General features: G+C 38.4%; 1 protein-coding gene across 1 annotated transcript in view; it reads right to left on the bottom strand.

Moving 5' to 3' along the window:
* FAM214A (family with sequence similarity 214 member A) overlaps positions 1-21,660 on the bottom strand; it is a 101,446-nt gene extending 79,786 nt beyond the window's left edge. Inside the window, exon 1 of the mRNA XM_014567906.2 lies at positions 21,461-21,660. The gene's annotated coding sequence lies outside the window, so the exon portion shown is untranslated. The remainder of the gene's footprint in view (positions 1-21,460) is intronic.
* Between the last annotated feature and the right edge of the window lie 4,857 nt (positions 21,661-26,517).

Here is a 26,517-nt window from a genome sequence, read left to right as displayed (position 1 = left end):
CCTAGGAAACTAATATAGAACTCTAGTAAAGAATACTGCCATATTTTTTTTTCCTTAGCTGGTAAGCTGCATTGCTGATACTGCAAGTTTTCTAAAACTTCCAGGTTCTGAATGGTCACCAAAGCAGGAAGCTTTTTAATTCTGTAAAAATTACAGTAAATCAGTTGGAAATGTGAAGAAAGTCTCTCTAGTATCACAAAAGAACAACTTTATGATCATGAATAAGTGGTTAAGAATCATCTCATGAAAATACGCTATTTTAATTTTTTTTTAATTTTATTGAAGTGTAGTTGATTTACAATGTTAGTTTCAGGTGTACAGCAGAAAATACACAATTTAAAATGTACTGATTGGTAGATGTGTTTTATCCTAAAGTATTGTGGAAATAAAGACTAGTAAAATTAATTAAAATGTATGGATAGATCTTTTCCAGTAAGTAAAGAAAACATCCAACTGTGTACTTGTAATTCCTAAAGGGAAGCTCGCTTTTCCATATCAAACTTGTTTCTGATTGTTCACTCAAATTCATTAGTTCATTTCTTTCTTAAGGGAAAAAGATCATGGAGTCATTGCTAAGGTATTGGTTCATGTAAACAACCCTCCACCTTCTTCTAAATTGGTTGGCTGGTTTGTCCTTTTTTGACACTCCTGTTTGTCTACCTTCTCTAACCACAGGTATAAGGAAGTGAAAAATGATTCTCTGGTTCCTGCCTGCAGAAGTGACCGTAGTACTTAGAAATACAAAAGCCTCTAAACTTCAAGCCATGGAAACCTTTAATCTGAAGGTTTGCTGAGCTGCTGGAGGTCTCTGAGCCATCGAGACTTAAGATCTCTTCAAAAATTAAAAGTAATTGCTCATTTTGGTGACAGTAACTATGCTCAGTACCTCACATGTATTAAATATGCATTTGACCCTAAGAGGGTAATATTATCTTGTAGGTTAGGAAATTGACTTCCATTACAACATTATAAAGTAGGTTACATTATTCCAAAATTTTCAGTTGGGGAAACTAATACTCACAAATGTTGAGAATGGTTGCACATTTGGAATGTAAACTGGTTTATATAAACTCAGTTAGGCTCAATGCTTTAAGATATAAGTTCTAAATGGAATGGCTCTGGTTTGTTTGTTGCATGTAAACTCCAAAAAGCAAATAGTCACACTTAATAACAGAAGCTAACATTTCTTGAGCACTTAAGCAGTAAGCACTATACTGACTGCTTTATAGGTATTAGTTCATTTAATCCTTACAATATTCCCATGAAGTATTATTATCCCTATTTCATACCCAAATAAACAGGAAAAGGGAAGTTAAAAGACAAGCCCAAGGTCAAGCAACTGGGAAGTGTCAGAGTCAGGATTCACACCCAAGAAGCATGACTGTGGAGCTTCAGTTCTGAACCACCACCTGGTAGTGGTCCCATTTAGTCTGGTTTTCCACCCAAACCCTCATCTTCCTGTCATTGGGCTTTTGCCATTTCCCCCACATAATGTTCCTCCTTAATTCCAACCTAAAACCTTGTGGACTTTCAGGGCCCAAAGTCTTACCTCACAATGACTTCTAAAGCCCACACTCACACACACCTGTCTGTCTTCTCTCTGAACTCACGTTTTATTTGTGATCTTAAAACCGCATATTTGTCTTATCTTTTTACGGGCAGAGACGAACCATGACCTCAGTTTCCTTTGTGTTTCCTTTTCATTTCCTGTTTTGACTGGCATCAGCCGGGGCACAAAGTCTCAAGCAATGATTGAAGACCTGAGGCCGTCACTATTCTCTACAACTGCTCTGGCCAGTACGGGAGCCACTGGTCACACGTGGCCATTGAGCACTTGTAACGTGACTAGTGAAACTGAGAAACTGAATTTCCATTTTAATTAATTTAAATATAAGTATAATGACTGGTTCTTGATTCCATTATTCAAAAACTAAGTATGTTTAGGACAACTTGGGGATGTGAATCCACTTTTTCCAACTGTAAATTGTAGAAAATGTAAATACAGGTCAAGGATTTCTAATGAAAATTAAGCATCCAAATTGAAATGTGCTGTAAGTGTAAAATATACACCAGTTTTAAAGACTACAAAAAAAATGTAAAATGTCTTATTAATACTTTAAAAATGTTGATTACAGGTTGAAATGATCGTATTTTAGATAGATGAGGGGTTTTTTGGCAGTGGGGGAGAGGTAATCAGGTTTATTTAGTTCTAGAGGAGATACTGGGGGTTGAACCCAGGACCTCGTGCATGCTAGGCACACACTCTACCACTTGAGCTGTACTCTCCCCCTACTTTCTAAAATTTTTTAATGTGGCTTCTGGAAAATATAAAGTTGCATATGTAGCTCACATAATATTTCTATTAGACAACACTGCTCTAGGACTTAGTGGCTTAGCAGCAACAATACAAAAGATATTTGAAAATCAGCTATGCTCCTCAACAAAGTGATGCCTTCTAGCAGTTCAAATTTAGGACTAAAGGAACTTCTTGCTTGCCCTAATTCTAGCAAGAGTTCTACGCATCCTAATGAGACTTGAATGTACCACAAAACGGGGAGAGCACCTTAGATATAGTAGGCACAGCAACGAATGAGCCTTCAAACACAAATGTTAAATTCAGTGGAGTTTTCATAGAAATTATTTTTTCCCTTCATGCCTATTAAAGGATCACACACAGAGCTAACTACCTACCTTAACCCCAGGCAGTCTGAGCTATTTTCATAAGCAGCGATGGGTGGACTTCACTAAACAGTTAAACTTTCCATGAGCTGGTAGAGACATGAAGTCTATTATAAATCAAGTTACTGATCCTTTAAATCTTTTCATCAGAATATATCACTCCCCTGCATCCTAATGAGAATTCTACCATAGTCCTTTCCATGGTGAAAAAAAAATCCATGCCATTTGACTTGAATGTAGATACAAACAAAAGCAGTGATCTCTGTTTCAAAATATATGTGATAAACTATTTGATTGGATATTTCAGAAAAAAAATTTTGAGCAGAATCTTATCCTTCAGGAAGGTTTGTATGAAACAATCTTTTCTTAGGTTCAATTATGCTATCAGGTTTTTAAGAAAGAAAAAAGGATGTCAGACTGCAAAAAATAACGCAGAATATCCCCAACCCTTTTCACAAATGGAAAACTCATAATTGAAACTAAATTCTTCACATGTACCAGACAGAGCATGATAGAGCAATCTGTAATATATTTTTAATAAATCAAATTCCTGCTGCTTCTATCAGAACACAAAAGCTCAATGCAGCATAAAAAGAATTCTAGAAATGATTCTTTTATTTGTCTGCCGTGTATATCTCAATAATTTCATACCGCCATGCTTCAGAGAGAACAGAACATTAGGTGCCTTCTTATTCCAAATTACACAGGCAAAATTCTGTACTTGCAACTCAATATAATTGGTCTTGATTTCCAAAATGTCACTTTTGTCTAACATAAGTCTAATTCAACTCAGCATTCATTGAACTTTGCAAGCCAAATACTTTGCTGGGCCCTAGAGATACAGAGGCCAGAAAAGCAATTACTTACCCTCAAAAAGCTTTATTAATGTAAAAAGGAGGTGGCCATGCAAAGACATAACTGCAGTGTATTTGATAACAGAAAAAAAAATCATGCACAAAGAAGGAAAGTTGCTTCTCTCTCGGAGAAGGGGTTGCTAAAGAAGAAAAAAGAACATAGTAGCTATGTTTTGGAGAATGAAGGGGACGTCATCAGATGGGCAAAATGAGGTGGAATGGAGATGGGGAGAGTTGCTCCTGGCATGTCACTCCGTCATATCACTGAGGCATGATAGAAAATGTTTTGTTTAAGATGTCATCTTAGAAGGTCAGATTCAAGGAAGTTAAATGCAAGTAATAGGTACAATATTAGACAGACCTCCCATTTTTTGCCGTTGACCCCAGTTCTTTATCCCTCTCCATATCCTTGCTTCTCCCTTGTAACTTGCAGTCTGTCTCAGCAATAAGTCAGAATCTATTTCTCAGCTCCTGGTTCAGCCACACGGCTTGCTTTGACAAACAGAGTAAGGCTAACGTGACAGATCTGAGCTAGACCTTTAAGAGGCCTTGGTTGTTTGCTCTCTTGTGCCTCTGCCGTTACCATGGAAAACAGATACCAGGGCTAACCTGCTGGTCCCTGGTCTGATGAGTTGAGAGACAAGTGGGACGGACCTTATCCATCTCACCTGACCCACAGATCATCCCACCATTGACTGGCAGAACCACCACAGCCAACCCATATATCCACGTGTATAAACTGTTGTTTTATGCCACTAGGGTTGGAGTGGTTTATTATGCAGCATTATTGAGGTATCAGCAAACCAATGCAGCCATAGTAATGAACTTGGATTTTATCCTGTGGATGACAGAAAATTATAAAGGATTTTAATAATAGGTAATTAGATTGTTTCAGAAAGATGCCTTCAGCAACAAAATGGAAGATGGAGATGGAAAGAGGTAGTGGCAAAAAAAGCTATTCCAGTGGTCCAACCCTGAGAGAATGCAGGTCCAAACTAAGGCAATGGCAGAGGGAAGGGAGTAGAGAAGACAGACTGGAGAGAGGTTTGGGTGATAGAACTGATAGAATTTGGGTGATTGGTTGTAGGCAGAGAGAGGGCAGCAGCATTCCTGCTCCACCCACCACTCCACCCTACCCTGGCTTGGAACAGCTGGTGGACCACCATGTACTTTTAGATAGGAAACACAAGGAAATATCAGATTAGCCACTGAGGGCTGGGGTAGGGGTGGGGAATAGGGGTTTAACATATTTAGTTTAGATATATTAAGTTTGAAAAACCTGAAATCGTCTAGACAGACATTATGGAGGCAGAGGAAAATTCTTTTCTGAAGCTTGGGGATGAGGTGTCATCCTGATGTATGTCACTTAGAAACTGTCACCATACAAATGGTGGCTACGCCATGGAAGTAGCTGAAGCTATCATGGGACACAGAAGGAAAGGAGCTCAGAAACGTTGGCTGTTCTGGAGAAGTCAAATAAGGTAAGGACTGAGAAATATTCCTTTGATTTAGCAATCATGTCATCCTTAAGAGAAGGAACAATTTTGAAACTCTTTTTACAAATGGACAGCAGTAGCCTGGGTTCAGTTCAACTCACTGTATATTCAGAAAAATAACCCACAATTGGGAAATTCACAGTGCCGCTGTTTTGAATCAGATTACTACATCACACCAGGTCAGTGTGGCATAACTGTGAGAACAGTTGATAGATTTACTACGAGCACGTATTTTGGGGCTTCAGCATCATTTGTGCTATATCCCAGGCAGACCCTCATCCATGATTTCATGATGTGTACCAACAAACTCCAACATACAGAGGTTTCACAGAAATTGTTTTGCTGAGAGTAATGTACTTCAGAAGTGTTTTCTGATTTAGAGGAATGTCACATATGAAAAATCAGAAAAAAAACCCTTCCCCAGCTCTTATTCATAAGTGCCCATATATTGAATTTCTCTTCAGTGTGCTATATACATGACATTTTTCTCTCAATAAATCATGACTCATTTCTGTCTCTTCATCAGGGTACACTATGATGATTCTAGGAAACATAACTGGGTATTGATGGTTTGTCTACCCAATGAAACCCACACAGCAAAGATATGGCAACATAAATATAAAATAAAACCAGTATGGCTGTTTCAATTATTAGATATTGATATGGGACAGATCTTGGTTATTGCTTTTAATATTGAGGTAGTACTAGGCCATGCAAGATGCCTCATTTGTGGTCCCCTTTTTGCCATGCGACCATCCTCCCTTGGCCACAGGTGATTGAACACCTGACCTGAAGGCAACCCTATACAGGTTGGCAAGTGCCTGCAAAGTGGCTCAGTGCTAGAGAACGAAGCCCAGCAGGAGGACCACTATACTGGTTAGTGACTGGCTAATCGTATTCATCATAATGGTGGTGGTGGGAGGGCAGTGATGCACTTCAGACATGCAGAGTTGGTAGCAAGTGAGCAAACACAGAGGCCTCCCTAATGGTGAGCACTGGACAAAGGAGCAATAGACACCCAATTCTGAAAAAGCATTAAGTGCTCTTAAACCAAGAGCTGCAACTAGGCTGCTCGAGGTGCTGCCAGTTCCAAATGATGGGAATCCTTGTCAACGGGCTGTACACCCATTGAGATTTTTTGGGTTTTTTTTTTTTTTTTTTTGGTCTTCTGTTTATGACTCCATGAATCTTTCCAATAAACCCCTATAACAAAGGCAATCTGAAGATCTCTGATGCTTGAAACTTGAAAGCATCTAACACAATTTTACATTGCTTTCCAATCATGAGTGAAAATGTTAGGATACATTATTGAATGAGGGTCCCTATGTGCGTCAATTATTCAATCAACAATGTGTACTGATTACCTACTATGTGCCAGACGTGCACTAGCATTAGGAATCTAGTAGTAAACAAGATTGACATGACTCCTGGCTGTGTGGTGCTATGGTATAGCCTGGGATACTTAGAGTCCTTGGGTCTTAATATGTACTATATGGACAAACCTGAACTTAATGTCTCAGAAGTTTGTCATCTATATATGTTTTCTTTTTAAAAAAATATTTATGGGGTTCCAACTACATTACAACGATAAGGATATAGCAATAATATTTGTGTTAATACTTTAGTCTAAGGGTACCTACGTTTATATCTGAATTAAGTTTAGTTCAGAGCTTTCTAAGATTTACCATATTTAAAACAAAGCAAACAACAGAAATCAGGGTTAACAAAACTATAAACTATTAACTAGAACCTGGCCCCTGAGTAGAACCAGAAGCATAGTAACAAGATGAGGCTTGTAGAAATCAACAGAAGAGAATAAAGTGTTGACATTCATATGCCAGCATTTTCAAGAGTGGTAATGTGCCACCTAGAAATGAAAGTGTGTCCTGAAGTAAAAAGGCTGAACATTTTTCCTCGTCCTAAGTAAAAGATAAACTGAAAATTAATGGCATGGATTGCCCAAGATAACAAGGCTGAAAACAAAGATATAGGTGATTCATTAAACTAGATTGAAGAGAAATGGAGAAGATAGAATCTGGTGCTTGGTGAAATTGAAATGTCAAGGAATTGACATTGATGCATCCTGCTGGTAGCTCAATAGGCAGGCAAAAAATTTTAATGCTATGTTTCTTAGACTGACTAAAATTAAGAGTGAATGTCTTTCTCAGTGGAGATAAGATGATCCAGTGAGAGCAGAGAGTTGGGGGAACACTGTTAAGCTCTTCAGAGTTTCTCAGACTCTCTATTATTTTAGAGCATCAAGGGACAAATGCTCTTAGTTATATTTTACCATTTGAACTCTTTCATGTTTACCTTTCAAGATACTCAAATCCCTACATGCCTGAACTTCTAATTGCTGTGTGAGACTTGGTCTGGTTGCTATAGTACCGCTATGGAAATTTTCTCTTGTCTTCAATTCAATAGGCTGCAATTTAAGCACCTGCAGCTTCTCTAAGCAGAGAACACAGACAATACTAGAAATGAAAGAGATGACAGAACTGCAACTACAGAAGACAACTTTAATTACCACAAAATGTTACTGACATAATTTTATATAATTAATTATGGAATTAATTTGAAGTAGATAATCTTATGGAAAATATAATCCATAATATGGAATCAAGAATAGGCAGAAAAAAAAATAGGCAGAGAACATGACTACACTAGTCATCATCTAAGAAATAGAAAAGATATACAAAGATTTACTTCTGAAAAAAGATAACAGGCCCAGAAGAGTTTGAGAGAATTCTATCAAACCATTGATGAACAGATAATTCTTTCATTATATAAACTGTCCAGAGCAAAGAAAACGATAAAAAGCTCCCTATTTTATTCTAAGACCAACATAATCCTGACAACAAACCAAAATGGAAAATGCTACTCCCCCCACCAAAAAAGGCCCACAAGAAACAAATGTCATTTATGAACAAAGAAGCAAAAATCCCCAATACAGTATTAGTACAGAATATAGCAGTATATTAAAGGAATATCACATCAAGACTAAGAGAGTTTATTCTAGAAATACAGAACTGCTTCATTATCTTGGAAATCTATTAATACAAATCACCCTACTAAATGATTAAAAGAAATAAGAACCAAATGATCATCTTATTCTGAAAAATGCACTTGATAAAATTTAATACCTATTAAACACCTTAGAGCACTTAAACACTTTTAAGCAGCCACTACGGAGGACAGTATGGAGGTTCCCTAAAAAACTAAAAATAAACTTACTATATGATCCAACAAGCCCATTCCTGGGCATATATCTGGAGAAAAGTATAATTTGAAAAGATACATGCACCCCAATATTCACAGCAGCATTACTTACAATAGCCAGGACATGGAAACAACATTGTGTCCTTCAATAGATGAATGGATAAAGAAGATATGATGTGTGTGTGTATGTGTGTGTGTGTGTGTGTGTGTGTGTGTGTGTGTGTGTGTGTAATGGAATACTACTCAGCTATAAAAAAATAATAAAATAATGCCATTTGCAGAAACATGGATGGACCTGGAGATGGTCATTCTAAGTGAAGTAAGCCAGAAAGAGAAAGAAAAATACCATATGATACCACTTTTATGTAGAATCTAAAAAAAAAAAGACACAAAACAACTTATTTACAAAACAGAAACAGACTCACAGACATAGAGAACAAACTTATGGTAACTTGGAGGAGAGGGGGTGGGAAAGGATAAATTGGGAGTTTGAGATTTGCCAATACTAAGTACTACATATAACATAGATAAACAAGTTTCTACAGTATAGCACAAGGAACTATATTCAATATCTTGTAGTAACCTATAATGAAAAAGAATATGAAAAATATATGTGTGTATATGTATCACTGAAACATTATGCTGTACACCAGAAATTGACACAACATTGTAAAGTGACAATACTTCAATAAAATAAATGCCAAAAAAATAAAGCCCAATACCCTAGAGAGCTAAGAAGGAAGGAAAACTTCCTTATAGAGAATTTACCAGCAATCTTACAGCAAGCATCATCCTAATAGTGAAACATTCAAAGCAAGCATTCCCTTGAAAGTCAAGAACAAGATACGGATAAATACTTCTGCCTTTACTATTCACTACTGTATCTGAGGCTTTAGTTAACACACTAGAGACAAATTTATTTCAGAGGCTATGGCTAAACTAGTAGAAGTAATAATTAGTACCATGGTCAATTATGTGATCCACATTTGAAAAACGAATAGCTTCTAACACTTCAACAATAACCTGCTAGAAACTGTTAGGGTAAAGGGAGCCATTCATAGTAGCAACAAAACCATTACATCACTTGGAAGTAAATCTAATGAAAAATGGTGACATAAAAGAAGATTTAAATAGCTGGAAAGATAGATCATGTTCCTGGATAGGAAGACTCAATGTTTAAAGGTAAGATTTCTCAATCTATACGGGTGATTTTTGTCTTCCATATGTTTATGGTATGCATTTTCTGATTTTTCTGTAATTGCTACAAATTACTTATAAAATAAAAACTGAAACAAATACACACACACACACACACACACACACAAGATTTCCCAATCTATACATTAAATGTAACCTCAGTCAAAATCTCCAAAAGATCATTAAATGGAAACTGACAAGTTGATTACAAAAGTTTACATGAAACACTAGAATTACACTTAACACAGTGAAATGCTTACATTAAGAGCACGTGAAAACTAATACCAACTAATGGAATCGCCTGTTTAAGCCTTGCTTCTCATGCTCACATAGAAAAAGATATTAGTTGAGGGGAACGGCAGATAGGAGCACCTGCACTATTGAAATCATCGTCTTCCCTCTCACACCCGGCTCTCCTTTCTTTTGTTCAGAGACTCTAGGTGAGTTCTCTAAACTAAGTGCACTATATGATGTGACTCCTTTACACTTGGATACATTTTCTTCAAAAATATACCCTAGAATTTTGCAGCTTTTCAAGTCAGTCTCTTTGCATTTCACACTTAAACCTCCACCTGAGTACAATTTTAATACGAGATTGCTTAGAATTAAAGCAGATAATTACCATTTCTCCTCTGAGACTCAAGAATTAGTAGAAATTGGATCTGGTGCCTTTGTGTTAGGTCAGCTAGGAAATACAAAATACAAACAATGCTAAAACCAAACATTTGTAACACACAAAACCCCACTGTTTCACAACAGCACCATTGCCAAAATTAGAAAAACACTTTACAGGTTTTTAAAATCTAATTTAAAAAATATTTTGTCCTGCCAATTTCCCTATCATACTTTTCCACTTTTAAATTTAATATTACTGTATGTTCTCTGATAGCTCTTCCTACGGTTCTTTACTTGTTTTGCTATCACATCTTTTCTGGCTATTTTTTCCATGTTACTTCCCCCTACTACCCTTTCCTCCCTTTCCTCTTGCGGAGCGGCATTACCGCCCCCTCTTCACTCATGCAATATCTACTGAGCACGTGCTATGTGCCAACCACTGCTTTGAATGTTTGGAACCACAGTGACCAAAACAAAGACCCCTGTCCTCATGGAGCTTACGTTCTAGTGAGAGGAGACAGACAAGAAATTGAACAATTGATACAGTATGGAAAAGGCAGGAAAGAAATATAGATCAGAGTAAGTGGGACGTGAGGAGATGCTATTTCAAATAGAGTAGTCAGGGTAGGACTCAGTGGTGTGATTTGAAGGAGGTTAAAGGAGATAAGACCTGAAGAGTTTTGAGCAAAGACTTGAAGGGCTTAAAGGAACTAGCATGTGGCTTCCTAGAAGTAGACTGTTTCAGACTGAGGAAAAGTCAATGCAAAGGCCCGAGGCAGGAACATTCTCTTATGTGTTTGAGAAGAGCATCTGTGGCTGAAACATAGTGAATGGGGGAGGGGGAGGGGTGGAGGAGACAGTAGGAGATGAGGTCAGAGAGAGGCTGGAGGCCCAGATCATCTGGCGCCCTAAGGACTATTGTAAGGACTTTGGCCACTGCAGGGCTTTGAGGAGAGGCATTATGTAATTGTAATTATGTTTTAAAAGTCCACTCTGATTGCTCTGTTGAAATTAGACCATAGTGGGGTAAGGACAGACACTGCTGGCCAGTTAGAAGGCTATTCCAGGAATCCAGGTAAGCACGAGTGTGGTCTGGACTGCCAACAAGCCTCTTACCCAAGCTCGGAACCTCAGCCAACTCCTAGTCCAGCCTCTCTCCTGCTTCCCCAGCCCTTTCCCCACCTACTCCCAACACACCCGTCTCAATTCTATTTCCGAATATCAGCCACGGCCCTTGACCCCACTGCCACAGCCTCCATTCAAGCTTGTCTGGACCACTGAAATGGCCTCCCTGCCTCCAACTCATCCCTTCTGCTAGTCTATCCTATCAGCTTGGTATCCTTCTGATCATAGGGATCTTCATCTGGGGTGCACAAACAGGATGCACTGGGTCTGTGGCCTGGGTAAGAAAAGTACATTTTAATTTTAACTAACATCTAACTGAAATTTAATATTTCTTTCAATTATGAACATAAGCAACAAACCATAGTATTTGTAGAACCCATGACTGTCATCAACAGAAGTTACAGATATTTTCATATCACATTAACATTGAAACCTATCTCTCAAGACATCATTTACAGTTATGATTACTTTGAAATTGTGATAATTATTAGATCTACCACTTTCTTAATGCCAATTATGGAGCAAATATCATAATTAAGAAAAATTTTGTATTTCAGCATGATTGGATAACTTTTAATTCTTACATATTTTAATTTACACATTTAAAATTATTATTCTTAGGAATTTATAGGCTTCATAGGCAGACTTCCAACAGGGTTCAAGGCCAGAAAAGATCGAAAAGATTTAAAGTGTTGTTCTAATTTTATCATAATTCCATTTTCTTATAAATAAATTTCCTTGCAAGTCACAGAGTAGAAGATATTTGCAATACATACATCTGACAAAGGACCCTTTAAAAAAAAAAGACTCCTATCAAGCAAAAAGAAAAAGACAAGCAATTCAATAAAAAAATTGGGCAAAAGACTTGAACAGGAACTTGGAAAACAAGGATATCCAACCAGGCAATAAACAGAAGAAGTAAAGCTCGATAGGGATTTATATGACTCATCAGGGACATGCAAATTAAAACCCAAAATGAGAGACCACTATTCTCTCCCCAGAAAGGCTAAGATTTAGAGGATTGACAATTTTTTTTTAAAGTATTTTATTTATTTATTATTTTTATTAGTATTATTATTATTTTGGCAGGGGAGAGGTAATTAGGCTTATTTATCTTTAGAGGAGGTACTAGGGATTGAACCCAGGGCCTTGTGCATGCTAAGCATGCGCTCTACCACTTGAGCTATACCCTACCCCCAAATATCAGGTATTTTCAAGGATGTGAAACTCATATATTGCTGGTGGGGGGTGCAAAATGATATAACCTCTTTGGAAAACCATCTGTTAATTTCTACTGGAGTTAAATATGCATTTGCTTTATGCTACAGAAATTCCATTTTTACCACCAAAAGAAATGAATGCATATGCCCTCTCATTTGTACATTATGTTCATAGCAGCTCTATTCATAATACCCAAAAGATGAAACAAAGCAAACATTCAACACACAAACAGGAAAGTTGTGATAATTTACATAATGGAACACTACCCATCAATTTTTTAAAAATGGCTCCAATACAAGATGGAGAAATCTCACAGATATTATGTTGCATGAAAGAAGCCAGACACAAAATAGTTCTAGCATGATTCCATTTACATACACTTTAAGAACAAGCAAAACTAAAAGATGTTTTTAGAAGTCAAAATAGTGATTAATCCTTCAGGGAAAAGAAGGAAAAATGCACAGAAGAGTCCCATAGGGCGCAAGAAATAGTCTATAGTTTTATCTCAATGGTGATTATTCAGAGGTATACATATGTAAAAATTCAAACTATATGCTTAAGATTAGAGCACTCTATGCATTTTGCTATATATGTATTATCACTCACTAAGTAAAATAAAGTTGGTCAAACCTGCAGAAGTGGTAGTGTTTTGGGAAACTCAAACCATGGTGAAACCATTTGGAAAATGGTTTTAATATTGTCCAAAACAAACCACCAGTTGACCCAGTGGAAAAAATAAGAAAGTTATTCTTGGATGAGTAAAAAGGAGAATGAAAATAGAAGTATTTTGAAAGCAAAAGCACATTACACAAATACACTGTTAGCACAAACATGTCCCAGCCTTGGACCAATGAGAATGTGGGTTAAACCAATGGCTCAGAAATCACTGAACATAGTGACAATGTCGGCCTCCTAATCATCAGACGTGTTTTGTTTCTTTCTTTTGTGTGTGTGTGTGTGTGTTTTGTTTCACTGAAGTTTTTATTGAGATATAATTATATAACGTTGTATAAGTTTAAGGTGCACAATGAGTTGATTTGCTATGTTTTATATGGCAATATGATTACCACCTTACCATTAGCTAACACCTCTGTCACCTCTGCTTCCCATTTTCTCTCTTCTTTCTTGTCTGTGTCTTCACACCGATAGCACTTGGGACTGAAGAACATTTTATTCCTTTTGCAATCAGGCGTGAGATAGAAAAATGTCCTTGAGGGAGCTCATTTGGCTAGGGAGAATGGAACTCACAGGGTGTGATCTCCAAGGCCCAATACTCCCACATCCTTGTAAATGTACCCAGCCATCCTGGATGGGTCCTCCTAATGCAATCCCCAAATACCTTCAGTCCTAGCTCAGGCCTTCTGCTGCCTTTTAAGGTCCTCGATGTTGCTCAAATACAGTATCCGAATTAGTCTTGCCTCAGATGCCCTCTCCAGCTCCAGTTCCACTCTCCAACAGCCAGAGTGATTTACCCCAAAAGTAGGTCCAATCATGTCATTCTACTTAAGTAATTCCCTGTGTCTCAGAATAAAATCGAAATTGTCTGGTGGTAAACAAGGCCTTTTACAATCTGTCCTTGCTTATCTCCCTCTCCAGCCTCATCTCCCCAGCAGGTATTCTGTGCAAGTCCTTAGAATGTGACATCAAGTGGAAATGTCCCCAGGGTAGCCTTCAGAGGATCGCCATGGCCCAGGATCCTAGGGGTATCTTACTCTTGCCCCTATTGTAACATTTGGACTCAGTTTCTGTGAGAAACTGAAGGATACTCGTGGCAGTAGCAGTTCTGTTTGCCTCCTTGCCTTGGTCTGCTAGAATTGTCAGCTCTAAAGTGAGATTTCCAAGCCTGAAGAAATTAAAACTAGACACGGGGCTCCCCAGACATAGCCCCCTCTTCCGTAATGCTCAGAATATTAGTGGGTGTGGTATCAAGTACTTTATTCTCAATGTATAAATCCTTTAGAATCTAAAGTTTGGATTCTTAGCATGAAATTGGTAGGGCCTTACAGGCCAATTAAAATCTGCTCAGAACCAAATTATGTTAAATTACAAATCCCTCAGGAAAAATTGGAAAGTATAATTAATACATTTGATTTCAGTGGGTAACATGCCCAAGTCTGGATATTGCCCACGCAGCTCTAGGTATGTAAACCTATAACATATAATTCATAGTGCAGGGGTTCGCAACCAGCATCTAAGAGTCAGCTTCACAGAGTCTGTCCTCTCCTCCCATATGAAAAATGCTGTGAGCTGATATATTTGGGAGAAAGGGATTTCACAGCTTTCAGATTCTTAAAGGGATCCAAGCTGCCTTTAAAAAAAAAAAAAAAAGCCTTAGTGTGATTAAGCTTATTATTTATATGTAGAAGGAACTGCCCTTCATATTTACCCAGAGCAGACCCAAGGAAGTGACATCTAGAAAACTTGAATGCTGCAGATCAAGATGCTTACAATTCCTGAACACAATTAAAGCTGAATCAAGCAGTGTATTACTATTGTTTTAAAATTGCTTTTCCTTTATTGGAAAGAAAACAAGATTGACTTCTTATTTTTTAATCTCTCTCATGGAAGTAATCTCTGGTTCAGTTTTTAATATACTTACCTAAACACATCTTGTTTAACAAAAGAAAGCTTTAACAAAAGGAAAGATGTCCTTTGCTCATGGTTAGAACATCTAATTGTCATGAAAATATGTTTTTCCTAAGTTAACTTATACATTTAACATGATCTCAATAAAATTACTAATGAACTTTTTTCCCCTAGAGCTAGACAAGTTGATATTAAAGTTCATGTAGAAAAATAAACACACAACCTGAAAATCTGAAAAGGGGGACTTAGTTGGGGGAGGAAAATGAAGGGACTAGTCCCACCAGGTAATTAAAACTTAACAAAAAAGCCCCTATTCTTTTTATGTACTGACACATAAATTAGAGTGACCAAAGGAATAGAATGGAAAGATCTAGAGTAGTCCCAAGTATATATGGAAATATAGTATATGATAAAGGTGATTTTTCAGATCAGTGGGGCCAAAAAAAAAATGGACTTTTGATATTCCAAAACAACTGGATAATCACTTAGAAAAAGATGATTTGATCCTTTCTTCACACTACATACAAGAATAAACTTTAAATGGATCAGGAATCTAAATATAGCAATGAAACCGTAGTAATATTAGAAGAAAACAAGGATGAATTTATCTGTAATATGGGTATAGGGAAAGGACTTCTATGATTCAAAATCCAGATGCAATTAAAGAAAAGACAGATATATTTGACTACCTAATTTTTTAAAATTTTGCATAAAAACACCTTAAGAAAAATTAATATACAAATTACAAGTTGAGAGAGAATATTTATAACATATATAAAAGACAGGTCTAATAGTCCCAAAAGACAAAGAATTTAAAAAAATAAAGAAGACCAAAAATATTATAGAAAAGTTAGCAAAATGAATGGATAATCACAAAAGATAGAAAAAGCAGCATTTAAAAGATACTCATAAGAAACCATTTTTCCCCTCCTTGGGTAAACACTGAAGGGAAACAAAAACATATGCCTATACAAAGCTTTGTACCCAGATATTCATAGCAACTTTAATTGTAGTAATTCCAAACTGGAAAACCCAATGTCCACTATCACATGAATAGACTAAGAGTTTTCGTTTTGTTATTTATTTCTAACTTTATCTCATCTGTGGTCAAAGAAGACAGTTTGTATGACATCTAAAATTTTGAATCTATTGAGACTTGAGGTGTGGCTTAACATGTGGTCTATCCTGGAAAATGTCTCGTGTGAACTTGAGAAGAATGTGTGTTCTGCTGTTGTTGGGTAGGGCATTCTGTGTAAATCCATTAGATCAGGTGGTTTATTGTGTTGTTTATATCCCCTACTTCTTAAGGAGGAGAGAACAAAGTAATGGATGAAGAACTAGAAATGGAAGAGAGATCAAAGGAATGACTGGAGGTGGAGTATGGGTGGAGAGAGTATGACTGAAGGGGTAGATGATTTAGAGAAAAGTAAGTAATTTCAATGTCTTGTCATGATGCAATTTTTATTTGCTGTTGTTACTACTAATCACAAGTATTAATAAAAGGCAGTTAGAAAATATATATGTATGTATATGTATACTGAATTTCTTAGCTGTATACCTAAAACTAACATTGTAAATTGATTACACTTCAATAAAGAATAAAAAATAAAATAAATAAATATGTAAATAAAAGGCAGTTAGCATAAGTCTAGTCCAAAGTAGAAACCTGATACACAATATTTAGTATTTTCTTTTTAATTGATATGATGACTTCTCTACACAATGAATGTATCCATTCACTGGTTTGTTTATTTGTCACATTGTGCTGGATGATGCTGAGGATAAGGTGGTAATACACACAGCTCAAGCTTTTCTTTCATGCGGTTCACCATCAGTGGGGAGACAGAACTTGTCCCCTGCTAGTGGTGACCCAGAGTAGCAGGGCAGGATCAGGGAGCCCAGGAAGGTGAAACAGAAAAAAAAATCCCATACACATAGAGAGAATGGCACAATGTACATTCATTTACCCACCAGCCAAATTCAGAACTTTCAAGATTTTGACACCAAAGGCAAAGGTAACAAAAGAACAAGTAGACAGATTGGACTTAATGAAAATTTTAAAAAATTTCTATGTATCAAAAGACACTACTAACAGAGTAAAAAGGAAACCCACAGAGTGGGAAGGAATATTTATAAATCATATATCCAATAAGGGATTAATATCCGAAATATACAGGAAGCTCCCAAACTCAAGAAGAATAAAACCAATAGCCCAGTTCAAAAAAGAGCAAAGACCTAAAAGGGCATTTCTCCAAAGAAGATACGCAAATGGTCAATAAGCACATAAAAAGATGTTCAACATCACTAATCATTAGGGAAATGCAAATCAAAACTACAATGAGATACCACCTCACACCCATTAGGAGGGCTGCTATCAAGAAAAAGAAAAACAACAAGTGTTGGTGAGGATGTAGAGAAATTGGAAACTTGTGCACTATTGGCAGGAATGTAAAATGGCATAGCCACTGTGAAAAACAGTATGGTAGTTCTCCAAACAATTAAAAACAGAATTACCATATGATTCAGCAATTCTACTTCTGAGTATATACTCAAACGAACTGAAAACAGGATCTGGAAAATGTATTTTTTCACTCATATTAATAGCAGTATTATTGACAATAGCTACAATGTGGAAGCAACCCAAATGTCCATCAGTGAGTGAATAGGTAAGCAAAATGTAGTATGTATGTGTGTGTTTATACACACACACACACACACACACACACAGGAATATTATTCAGCCTTAAAAAGGAAAGAATTTCTGCAATATGAGATAACGTGGATGAACTTTGAGAATATTATGCTAAGTTAAATAAGCCAGTCACAGAAAGATAAATATCATATGATTCCACTGAGAGTACTTTCAGTAGACGAAATCGTAAAGACAGAGAGTATAGTGGTGGTTGCCAGGGGTTCAGGGGAGGGGACAAGGGTGTTATTGTTTTATGGGCACAGGGTTTCAGTTTTATAGATGAAAGAGTTATGGGGATAGATGATGGTGATGGCTGCACAACAGTGTGAATGTGTTAAATATCATTGAACTATGCACTTAAAAATGGTTAAGATGGCAAATTTTGTATTATGTCTATTTACCATAAATTTTAAAAAGAAGAAAAATCACTAAACTGTATACTTCACAAGGGTGAATTTTATGGTATGTGAATTATATCACTAAAGCTGTAAGCAAACAAAAAATGGTGTAGAAGGAAAAACTCTTACAACAAATGTCATTTGATAAATGTAAAGGCAGTGGTGGTATAATTGGGAAATTACCATTTTGCAACTACCATGGAAAAGAATGGATGCTAAATCTAGAGAAGAAAGTTTGATGAGGAGCAGGGTATTTGCATGGTCTCATTGTCTCCAAAGATTGTTGACTGGTTGCAAGGGTACAATTGGTTGCAAGGGTAAAATAATAAATATATAGTGAAGAAATAAACAATGACTGGTGGTTGAAATTAACACCACCCAGTAGACGCTGGCAGGTATCATGTATCCCCAGATGTGACAGTCTGTGGAGAACACAGAATCACCAAGTAATGATCTAGCTGGGGTTGCATAGTTTGAATCTAATTCTGGTGAGGAAACACTACATAAACCAGATGAAGAACATGGAAAATAATTGGCCTGCATTCTTCAAAAAGGCCGATATCATGAAAGACAAAGACAGACTGAGGAATTTTTTCAGATTAAAGGAGACTAGAAACATGGTATGATCTTACATGATGGGGGAAATCTTGTTTGGACAAGTGACAAAGTTGGAATATAGACTGTAGATTAGATATAATTATTTTATCAATATTAAATTTCTGGAATTTGTTCATTATATTGTGGTTATGTAAAAGAATATCCTTGTTCCTATGGTTACAGCACAGAGAATTATATTCAATTTCTTATAATAACATAATGTAAAAGAATTTGAAAAAATATTTATGTATGTATATGTATAACGGAATCACTTTGCTATATACCTGAAATTAACATTGTAAATTAACTACACTTGAATAAAAAACAAAATTTTAAAAATAAAAAAGAAAAGAAAACCCTTGTTCTTAGGAAATACACACTTGAAGAAGCATGATACTTGCCATCTGCTCTCAAATGGTTAAAAAAAAAGTAGTAAAATAGTGGCAGGGCCATGTGAGGGAGGGAGAGAAGAGAAGGGGAGAATGATAAAAAGAAATGTGGCAAATGTTGGAAAATTGATGAATCTGGGTACAGGGTACACAGAAGTTCTCTGTACTATTCTTACAGTGTTTCAGTACATAAAAGTTTAATAAAAGCGTGTTTGAAATTGTTAAATCCATTTGCCTTTCACATGGGAGCCCCTGAGAGCAGTTTCGCTTTGGAGAGCGAGGAAAAGCCCAATCCTATATGGACACCATCTCTATGTCACAGAAACCTTGTCAGCAGAGGGTGGAACTGTGGGAGGCTTAGGGATGTTTTCTGGGACTTCAAGAAAGGAGTGCAGTTACCCTGGGGAAATTCTGGTGACTATTAATTTAGGACAGGGGTAAAGAGGAGAAAATGAGAAATGAACAGAATGAAAGGAAGGAGGGGGAGGGTACAGCTCAAGTGGCAGAGCACAAGCTTAGCGTATACAAGGTCCTGGGTTTAATCCCCAGTACCTCCTCCAAAAATAAATGAGTAAAACCTAATTACCTCCTCTCCAAAAAAATTTTTTTAAATAATAAAACATTTGGAAAAATAAATAAATTAAAGGGGAGGCTAATCCCTATCAGTGAAGCCGGGTCCTGTTCAGTGGCTCGGGGGACTATGACACTCCAACCCAACAGCTTACCCCTTCCAGAACCTTCTTCTCTCACTCACGTGCCCCAACCCACCTCTTCTCAACAGAAAAGGGAGGGAAGGTGGGGAGGGGACTTTCAGGTTCCAAAAGATGAGTCAAGTACATTTTCAGATAGACTTGAGAGTAAAGGCTGCTTCTTGGTTCTCCTGCCTCACCCAAAATAAACCTCACCTGAGTCTTAATCCTTTAACCAGAAAGCCGATCTTCTCTTTGCAATAGTCTTCAAATGCAAATAGTTGGCCAGAGCAACACAAACATGGACATGCATTTATGCCACAGTATAATCAGCTAATGGATCAGTACAACCCACAGCTGTAGAGAACTAAGAAAAAACTAGGAATAGATTTTCTTGTTTTGGAAAAGAGAAGCATTGAGAAAAGGAAAAAGAAAGAAAGAAATTCCTGGGATGTGAAGAGAGGGAAGAAAGAAGAAAGGAAAGGTCTTTACTACCTTTATAGTTCCCTGAAAGTTAATCCTAGGATTCCCAGAAACCAAAACACTTGATGGGGTTATTGCTACCAAACTGCAAGGACACTAACTTTCCTGCTTGTGTGATTTATACAGCTTTCTTCTCAGACTGGCTTTACACACATCTCCGGTTTTGGAGGATTTTTTGAATCGAGACACGGGTGTTAAGGCATTTTTCTTTGCTTCCGTTTTTTAATTTGTGAAGTGGGAACAGATACACTTGTAAATCTACCTCGTAAAATGATTGGGACTGAAGAGAGAGTTTCTTTTAAACTGCTTTTGGAAAGAAATAGTATAGCACCAATTTAAAAGTGTATAATTTTTTTTCTGTTCCAACTGGTTTGAACAAATTCTCTTCAAGTCTCCTACCTTAACCCTTAGGTCACTCACCCCAGCATTATCCATTGTTAATGGATAGCTAATTGTTTCGTTAATATATTGTGGGAGACTTCTCCCTTCCCCCATGGTAAAATGAGGTTTCTTTGCTGACCAGTGGTCACAACCTCAAACTGGCCAGGGACGCAACCAGGTACCACAATTCCTGCAGCTGGCTGATGTGAGGTGAGGACCGGGCCAATGAAGATAGCATGCCCTGCCTGAGCCCCTACACACAGAACTCATCCAGGCAAGTGGGTCAGTTTTGCCCCTCTAGATAAGAGGATGTTTAAATTCTCCCTGAGCTCTCAAATCCCACAATTATTTTGAAATTCACATTTGGCGTGGTCACTGGCCTGGAGCCCCTTTCCCAGTATTTATTAACCTGCATGGCTCTTGCTGGTCATCTATCATTGCAAAATCACTGGACTTAATTAACTAGTAGAGTGGTTACCGCTGAATGAGAAGTTCACATAAAATGTTTCACATATTTGTGGAACTTTGCCCCCAAGCTCGAATTCTGCCGTCTCTCTTAAAGGACCAATTTACTGGTTATAAAACGACAAGTTACAGATTCTTTTTCACATTGACCTTTTAACAAAGTGTATACAGGTCCCTTTCACAGCCTCCAAAGATTGCACCCAATTTCCACTTTATCGCCTTTGAATATTCCAGGTGACTCTTACCTCATCCGATAACAAATCCCTTCATCTGGCTGAGTCTCTTCAACCCTGTCACCCCCACCACAACAGTCCATCTCTTATCTTTTTACACCCATCCCCTCTTCCTACTCCCCACTTTCTCCAGACACATACCTACTAGGTCTTGTTCACAGAGGCCAGAGTGTCCCCTGCCACAGAGGTTAAGATGAGGATCTGGGAGTCTGGAGACAGTAGCAGCCGCCTAGGTCCCCGCTCCAGCTGTGAATAGGCAGAAGGGAGAGTCTGTGGGAGGGCGAGACCCAAGGGAAGTTCATTAGAGAGGCTGAGAGCTCTGGCTTGCGGGAGGAGCTGGCCCTTGGACTGTCACAGCCTGCTAATCCCAAATACTTTTGTTGTTAAGGCCTGGTCTCTGATGTTGCAGTCTGATTCGTCCAACCTACAGCAAAGCAGCTTGGGATGTTTTACTGCAATAATGATAATGACAATGATGTCATTGACAGCTGCCCCACAGGAACTCAGGACTCCAAATTCCTAGAGCTAGTGAGTCATATTGCTGACAGCTGGTCCCAAAGAAAGGCAGCAGCAAGGTCAGGTGTCCTAAAGTTCAGAGGTCTGGTGTAAGAATGAGCACCTGGGAGGCTGTGGCTGTAAACAGTGAAGTTTCTGTTTCTGTTGTATTTGTATCTGTATGTTGTTTTAGGTCCATGAGGGACAGGCCTGGGCCAACCAGCTCCTTTGACTCTTCTAATAGCTTGCTGCTCTGCACCCCCTGGACTCAGTCTCTGTCATGGCCTACAATGTCCTCCCTGCTCTGCCCCTGCCAACATCTCAGCTTTATCCCCTACCAGGTGACCCTCCCTCTTCCATCAAGCTCTAGCTGCACTGTGTTCTCAACGTACCATATCCATTAAATAAGCCAAACAAGTTCTGCCTCAGGACCTTTGCACTGGCTATTTCTGCTACTGGAACATTCATCCCACTGCTACTGTTCTCCCCTTTACATAAACATCTGGCTCCCCCTCATTCATTAGTAACAGTCTTTCTAAGGGTTTCCCTGGATTTTCCCCTCAATCACAGGACACTATTTTGTTTTCTTCACAGCTATAAGCACTAACTGAAATTATTGAGTTTATTTATTTACTTGGGTATTTCTCCAGCCCCCTCCCCTCACTAGATTTTAAGTGTCATGAGGGCAGAGTTGGGCCTGTGTTGCTCATAATATTATCCCCACTTCCAAGATCAATTCCTGACATAGTAGGTACTTACTGTATGTTTGTTGACTAAATGAATGGGACATTGTTCATTAATTGACTAAGAATTAGTGTGTACATGGTATGTGCCAGGCACTATCTGAGTACAGGAGATATAACAGCAAACAAGACAGGAAAAGTCTCCCCCAAGGAGGTGTCAGCTCCAGAAGGAAAGACAACCATAAACATAATAATCAATTAATTGAAAATATATCTTAAAACAATAAACAAAGAAGAAATTGCTTGTTTGTGCAGACATTGCTATAAATGTACATCCAGAAGTGTTGATAGTGGAGATGAGTTGTCAGTCACAGAGCCTGGAATTCTCAAGAACCCAAGCCACATTTATGAATTCATAAAAGGATTTTATTCCTGGAAATGTGATAGCAAATGACCCAATTCTAGTTTTCAGACTAATTTTCTGCTGAGGCTTCTCGTCAAGACTGCCCTGTGGCACCAACCTATTTATCAGTCTCAGTGAGTTTAATTTGAAATAACCTTTGAATCCATATTTCAACATCCAAAGAATTCAGATTCTGGGGATGACTCAGGGCAAGACACTGTGTCCTCTGGAGATTGTAAAAGAGATCTGGCATAAGGCAGGCATTGCAATAGTTCAACAGAGCTTCCTTTAAAGTTCTAGAAGGGAAGTTGGGAACAGGTCACTTTCTCCAGGAGAAGTCACAACCAATAATTTTGTTGCAAATCTCTAGTTTCTCCCAGGCTCCCAAGGCTCTACTTGACTCATTTCTTTTACTTGTCAGGCCCCTGGAGGCTTTTGATTTTGTGAGCCCTGTTTCTAGATGTTGAATTGGACATGCTAAGCGTTTTAGTATCTGAAGTCCCTGGAAATTTTCTGTTAAATAAACTATGATTGGGGAAAATTAAAATGCTAAAATGCTGATGATTTGAGGACCGATCTAAAAACCTTCAATACAAAGGGGTCCAAGATGCTAGGATTATAAATCGCACATTCCTTTGTATTTCCTTAGCAGGAACACATCTTCTCCTTTGGGAGTTGTTTAGCTACTGCTCTACCTAACAAACCACCATGAAACTCAGGGACCTGAACTACAGTTGCTTCCCATTATCCAAGGGGGTTGATTCCAGGACCCCCCAGGATACTAAAATTCATGGATGTTCAACTCCCTTATATAAAATGGTATAGTATTTCTATATAACCTACACATCCTCTCTGTGTATTTTAGATCATCTCTATATTACGTATAATACCCAATACAATGTAAATGTTATGTAAATAGTCGTGAGCATGAGGCTCATTCAAGTTTTGCTTTTTGGAACTTCCTAGAATTTTTTTTTTCCTGAATATTTTTGACCTGTGGTTGCTTGCATCTGCAGACACAAATTTTATTATGTTCATGGATTCTGGGGGTTAGGGATTCTGACAGGGCAGAGAGGGGACAGCTTGTCTTTGCTCTGTGATTCTAGGTCCTCAGCTGGGAAGAAGGCCCAGGTGATCCACCGGCTGAAGGATGGGATCAGATAAAGACGTCATCACTCATATGTCTAATTGGTGTGGGTCATCGCTAGGCACACCCACCTGTGGTCTCTGTACTTGGGCTTGTTTGTTTCAAGAAAGCAAGGCAAAAGTGTACAATATTTTTATGATCTGACTCAAGGTCTCAAGACGAGAAAAGCACGTGGGATGGGATTATGGCAGGCATCTTTGGAAAGTACAGTCTGCCACAGTGATTGATTTGACTTCAAAAGTAGGTAAAGGTCATTAGAAGTTAAGTTTGATGAAAATGTCAATTAGTGAAGCTGATTTTGGATTCAAAAAAATGAAGGGTAGGCCCATCAAATAATAATAAATAGATAATTTCCTTCTGTGGCTCACATCCTGCTCAGACTTCATTTTCAGAAGCCCACTTCTGGAACTTTTAAAACAACCAGCATCATTCCACCAGTCACCATGGCGGGTTTGAGTGGATGTTGCATTAAGTACATCATCTCCTAGGGAAGTACCTGAAGAACAGCTGTGTGGACAGGTAAAGCCTTGCATTTAGGTTTGTTAGAAAACACAAAAATAGTCCCATTATCTTATGTCACACTTAGTATATACAGCCATCACCAAGTCCTACACTTCATTTTGGGGGTAAATTCTGAGGTGCTGGAAAAAATCAGTAGATCCCAAATGCTTTAGAAAGGGGTTTTCAAAAACTATGTTCTGAGCACTGGTTCCTGGAGATGAGAAATCTTCCTCTCGGATATTAAAAATTAATAATCTATGTAAGTATTAAAGGAACTCTACAAAAGAAACCTATTTGACATTGTTTAACACAGGGATTCAATTAATACCCCTTGTTACTAGAACACTGCCAAAACACTGCCCTGTGGTCTTGTCCCTAAAAGTGTTTGGAAACAGCAAGAAAAAAAGTACTGTTGGTTTGTCATTTTGTCCCCAGCGGTTCTTTTTTAACTTCTGATTAAACAGGTGCCAGTTGATCTGATTAACCTGGGGGGTTGGAGGACCCCTGGGGCCATTTGATAAAGACTCATTAATATAATACAACTGCGTTGCCTGGGTTTCAGGGCCACTTTCAGAGACGTGAAAATCAATCTGAGATATAGACTGTAAAAGAACCACAGAGCTGGAAGAAACCTTAGTGACTATCTGCTTCAAGTCCTTTATCTCAGAGATGGAAACTGAGGCCTACTTGTGTTGGATGACTTCCCCAAGAAACATTTGTCGGTGCCAAACCAGAACTGGAAGCCAAATGTACCTTCCTAGGGTAGCTTTGCCAAATATAAAAAGTGCATCTGTATGTCTTAGAGTAAGTCGGATCCTGTACCCCCTAGAAGCAAGCGTTTGGAATCAGGCCTTAGGAGACTCTGCCATTTATTAGCTGTACGACTTCAGGCGACTTACTATCTCACTCACCTTCTCCAAGGCTGTTTTCTCATCTGCAGATGGGACTGACACAGTACCCTCACTGCCTTGTGGGGGTCAGATGAGGTAAGGTACTGTACGGAGGCTTATGCAGATACAGGTAGATGACTGGTTTACTTGCCCTCTCTTCCTATATAGCTTTCTGGGCTCTGTAGTGATTGGATCGGTTTGAGATGCTGACGGACTCACCAGCGCAGTCTGTCATTTAAACTCGTTGCTTTCTTTTTACTCCTTTGTAAGTGACACAAAATGAATAACTGAGGGCAAAATCTCAAAGTACATTTCCAAAGATTCTTGGACATAAAACCTAACATACCACTGACGCCTCCCCATTGTGCTTAGGACTTGGAGGATCTAATGTTTGTCTTGAAAAATTCTGGGTGTCGGGGGACCAGCGAGGCAGGCCTGTTGCTCATGCTGGCAGAGCTGGGGCAAGAGTACAAGCAGAAGCCCACACACTGGATGTCGGAACACTTAAAAGTTGCAGATTAAACTGACCAATGGTTAAATAAATTATGTTTTATCCTCCAACCTTAACAAGTACACCATCATAACAATCCAAAGAGCCAGGTTTGAATTTTAAATCCTCAGAAGCTCATAACAAAATGTGGCATCAGAGAGAGAGCTGACCCTGGCTCCCAGCCCCTTCTTCTTCCCCTGATACCATCAAGCTCTGTGATGGCCTCTCCCACATACCAACTGCAGAGCCACACCCTCTTCAGACAGCCACCCCTAGGCCACCCTTTAGATCCAGGCCTGTACATACTGGTTGCAACATTCACGACGCCAGGATGGCCGCCAGGAAAAAGCCTACCCACGCTCTGGAAGCGGGCTTAGGACTATTTGGACAAGAAATTCCAGGATCTGAACAATAGCATTCCATTTGTGGCCTAGAAGTGGGGGCTTGGACTCCGAGTGGCGTATCCCGCAGCTCTGCAGCATCCTCTCCTTGTGGAGAAGGGCACAGCTGGAGGGCCAGGGCGAGGGCCCCTCTTGCCTAGGTCTAAGAACAGCACTGCAGTTGGAAGATTCTTGCAAAAGTTACAGTG

This window comes from Camelus ferus, chromosome 6 (genome assembly GCF_009834535.1).
Source record: "Camelus ferus isolate YT-003-E chromosome 6, BCGSAC_Cfer_1.0, whole genome shotgun sequence".
NCBI lineage: Eukaryota > Metazoa > Chordata > Mammalia > Artiodactyla > Camelidae > Camelus > Camelus ferus.
The sequence above is the reverse complement of the archived record's forward strand: the minus strand, read 5'-3'. Positions and strand labels throughout refer to the sequence as shown.